This window comes from Thamnophis sirtalis, unplaced genomic scaffold, assembly GCF_051295495.1.
Source record: "Thamnophis sirtalis isolate CommonGarterSnake01/CBP01778 unplaced genomic scaffold, rThaSir2_p1.2 scaffold_3, whole genome shotgun sequence".
In the NCBI taxonomy this organism is placed as follows: Eukaryota; Metazoa; Chordata; class Lepidosauria; order Squamata; family Natricidae; genus Thamnophis; species Thamnophis sirtalis.
Window position 1 is genome coordinate 83,359,728 of NW_028261383.1, and position 4,823 is coordinate 83,364,550.

A 4,823-nucleotide genomic window follows, 5' to 3' on the forward strand; every position below is an offset into this window, starting at 1 on the left:
AGCACAAATACATACATAGTCATGGAGATTGTATGCCAAAAATGTGAAATTTCTCTTTCTAACTCTCAAACAACCCATTCTCTATTTCATGCATCAACCATGCATACCGATATTGAAAATGAAAATGTCCCATGGTCCTTTCCCTGAAGTGGTGGGTTCAGGATCCCATTCCAATTGGTACAGTTGTCTCCCCACCCCCGGAGTTGCAGTAGGGTATATGCGAGCCTCCATGTGTGTTTTTCGAAGTTGGCTCCTTCTGATTTGGCAGGATCAAAGTCATTGTCCGTCTGATACGAATCAGATGCTCCAAGCTTTAAATTCTTGGCCGGACAGAAAGGTCCCACTCGCGCCGTTTCCTTGGTTCACAAGCACTTCATCCAACGGGTCGATTGTTGGCAAACGGGATGTTCTGGAAACTCCTTAACGCTCCTTGTACTTTCTTTCCCACCCCAGTCCGCCTTATTCCTCCAAATTATCTGGGAAGGGTTCGTTGCCGATATATCGAGAGGGTGAAGCATGCATACCGTGAGCCAGGCAAAGGCATGATTTAGGACGAAGTGTGCCTGAGATTACCAGCGGACACAGGCCGGGACAGCGGGAGGGCAGCGGGGCACTTTGCATCGTGGGAGCCACCAAGCGCCTTTGCTGCAGACCCGGGCGCTTGGTTGCTCCCGCGATGCAAATCCCCCCCCCGCCAAGGCCGACCACTGCCCTGCTGAGCCTCACCAGATATCAACCTCACCGCACGTCACTGCTTTACCTTATCATAGAATTTGTGAATTATTCACATCAGCATTCTGTGTAGAGGTAGACCTCAGTTAACAGCCCTAATTGGAAACTCATTAATAAACAAAATGGCTGATAAGTGGAAAATCACATGACTGTGACTATTCTTTCATTTTTTCCCAAACTTTGGAATGCTTAGCCTGATTCTAGCCAGTGATATGCAGTGAGGTTTATGGCTGGTGAGGCAAAAAGAAAGAAAGTGGCTTTTGGTCACCCTGCCACTATGTCCAACATAGAGGCGTCCTGCCTCTATGTTGGACATAGCGGCAGGGCAGCTTTTGCCCGCTTTCAAGAAACCTTTATTGAAAGCGGCTTTTGTCCGCTTTCTTGAAAGCGGGCAAAAGCTGCCCTGCTGCTATGTCTGACATAGAGGTGTCCCAACATAGCGCTGGGACACCTCTATGTCGGACATAGCAGCAGGGTGGCTTTCTTGAAAGCTTTCTTGAAAGCGGCCAAAAGCCGTCCTGCCGCTATGTCCGATATAGAGGCATCCCACCTCTATCTCAGACATAGTGCCATAGTGCCAGGGCGGCCAAAAGCTGCTTTCTAGAAAGAAAGAAAGTGCCAGCCTGCCAGCAGAGGCGGGTAAAAGATCTGCCTCTGCTGGCGGGGTACCCCGACACAGAAAAAGAAAGCTGGTGGGCTGCCCTCCCTGCCTCTCCCTCTGAGTGAAGAAAAGCGCCCGTGCGCGCGCGCGCACGCACACACACACACACAATTACTTACAATTACTTACAAATTACATTAATTTTGAATTCCTCCCCCTCCCTCCAACCCACATACCTTTTCCAGCTGTTTCACAATCATAGAGGATTTCAACTCTGCTCTTACCTGCCATGATGAAAATGTAAAAATATAAAAGGAAAAAGGCAAGAGCTGCTGAGGTCAGGCTGGGTTAGCTGCTGCCAGAGTCCCCAATGGATGACTCTGCTTAGCTGTTTAAAAAAGCCTCTAAAAATGCCCTCTACAGCAGGAGGCAAGAGAACCACTTGCCTCATCTACATAAATAATTTTTCGGCTTTTAACCCTTGCTTAACTCTGCTCAAGTAATCATAAAGTCAGACTAAATGAGGCACGTGGTTCTCCTACCTCCCCCTGTAGAGGGCACTTTTTAGAGGCTTTTTTTAAACAGTTAAGCACTAAGCAGAGTCATCCACTGTGACTCTGGCAGCAACTACCTCAGCCTTTTTCCTTTTAATTTTTTTTTCTTTTCATGATGACAGTGGTGAGGCCCTGCCTCCCCTGCCTCCCCTGACTGCATGTCACTGATTCTAGCATAACTACTACAAAGGGAATAAATATTTGAAGAGAGTAAATAGGTACAACATGGGGAATACAACAGGTATTTCTGAATGTCCTTGTGGCCCCCATTAGGCTCCAGTGCATTGCTTTCTACGTCTATTCTACTTTAATTGCCTGCTAAGGATCATGTAATCCCTTTCTCTCCAATCTCTCCATTTTGGAAGGGAGGAGAAACAATAGGACAAGCACAGAACAATGCATACTGACTGAAATGGTGACCATGTGACTGAGGAATACTGCAAAAGTCATGAACACAAGCAGAGGTTGCAAAGTTGTTTTTTCAGCACATTGTAACATCTGCAATGGAAATGAAATGAAGGTTTCATGTATAAAGTACACATATTTTCTAATAAAATCAAAACAGTAGCTTTGCATTGGATCTGCTTTATAACATGCTAGCACCATTATTACTTGTTTAATTTTTTTTCAGCTAGTCAATTTTCCAATGGAAAGTGGGAAGGGTTGGACAGGGTGCAAACACACACATATATAAATTAAAGTTTTAAAAAAGCTAATAAGGCATTGTTTCAAATGTTTACATTTTGTACTCTTTTTGTTCCAGATGCTGCTGCAAAGATACGTAATCTTGAGGTGAGAACCAGCTTATTCTTATTAAATGATGTTCCTTTGACCAACAGAAGAGAAAGTATCTTTATTGTTTAATTCTTTATAATTATATATTATAATACCTAACTTTTAGAAGGCAAAAATCATTTAAGGAAAGTTATGAACCATAACTATACATGATAAAATAAAGAAGTTACTTTTATTATTTTATATGAATGGTAGCTTAAAGATACAAGACATAGTTCATCAAAAGAAAAAATCCATTGTCTGGCATCATAAATGAGGGATGGACATTTGGGGAACAGGAGCGAATAGGATTGTGCTTTTTATGTTTCAGAAAAAGCAATCACAGTTTGGGAGTATAACAATAATCAGTTTGTCAAAGATTGGGTGTTCATGTTATGATCGTAAGTTCTGTGGTCCTGCCTTCTTGATAAATAGATCAGGCAGTTCTTTCAAACAAATCATTTCCTTTTCTCCCACAGATCTATTGCAAGGGGTACCCAAAATCCAGATGCATTTTGGAGAAAAGCCCCCACTGTGCTTCTAATGGCAAAACCTATGGCAGCCAGTGTGGTTTCTGCAATGCGTATGCGTAAGTATATGGCCGACTCCCTGCACCTGGAGAAGAGACCATTTTTCTAGGTAGCCCAGGATGTCTAGGTTTTTTAAAAAAGTGTGAACTGATCCTCATTTCAAATAGACTATCAGTATTCACTCAGAATTCAAGTGCTGTCACAGGTAAACCATAGAGTGGTGCCAAAGAGCCCACCTTATTAATGTTTGGAGGGTGAAGGAAAGGGAGCCAACTTGCCAGTGCCAGGAGATCCCAAGGAACCTAGCTGATTATTTTAGTCCTTTGTTTGGCTGGGCCATAATGGTGAATACCTCTATGGTTCTTACACTTATATTTTGACTTTGTTTCCCCATCAGCTTCAGTGGTAGAAAACTTCGTCTAATAAAGTTTGCACCATGTTATAAACCTGGACGTGTTGAAGACTAAGGAAAATTCACTAAAGAATGCCACAGGATTCTCATGCCTTGTTCATTAACTTCCCCACAAAACTTCTTCCATCTGCTTCTGCTCAGTTGATCCATTAAATGTTTTTGGTTGATTTATCAACAAATAAAGGAAAACATCTCTGAATGAGTCTTCTTTTGCAATCAATTTATCAGGATACTGTTTATATGGGTGGGTGGACCTTTCAGTTACAGTTGACTCCTGTTAACTGCCTCCACAAGTCCCTGCAGTTTTCTTGGCACCATTTTTTTTATTTCAGAAGTGGTTTGTCCTGCTTCCTTTCTTAGAGCTGACAGAGAGTGACTAGCCCAAGGTCACCCAGTGGACTTTATGCCCAAGGTAGGGCTAGAACTCATGTTCTCCTGTTTGCTAGCCTGATGCTTTAACCATGACACTTGAACTGGCTTGCATCAGCATACATTGCTAGTTTTATTAATTATATTTTAAAATGCACAATAATGACATATACAGACACAATATACAATTTTACAGCCACTCAGCTCAACCAAGTGACTCTGGGAAGCTTACCATTCTAAAATTATAGAACAATTAAAACAGTCTTATGAAACATTTAAAAGAATACAATAACACCCACAAAGTAAAGCTAACAGGGTTGTAGCCATTCTACTCTCCAAGGGCACAATATTCCATATGGCAGGGGCTAGAGCAGAAAAGGCCCCTCTTCTCATCACTGTCAGCTGACACGCTTTGGCTCTGGAGAATTTGCAGCATGCCCATTCTGCTAGATCAGGTTGGATGGCTCACTGAGGTAACATTGCCTCCAGGTACAATCTTCTCAGCAATGTCTTGGATACACAGGAACTATTTCCCATTCAGCAAGTATCCAAATATGAGCTCTCCATCATCTCACAAGAGCCAAATCCTTTTTTTTTTCTTTTTGAAAATGGATGCATCTCTCTGATGAGAATCACCTCTAAAGCAGGAATACAACGTCATAGAGAGGCATGGAGTCTATAAGCAGAAAATGTGACATCTCCCATTTCACTTTCTAAAAATCAATCTCCATTTTATGCATCATCACACGCTGAAAGTGCCAATGTCACCTGCTCCCTTCCCTGCCTGTACTGAAGGGGGAGGCATTTCTTGAATCTTGCGATCATTGTGTTAGAAGGAAATTTACAAACAG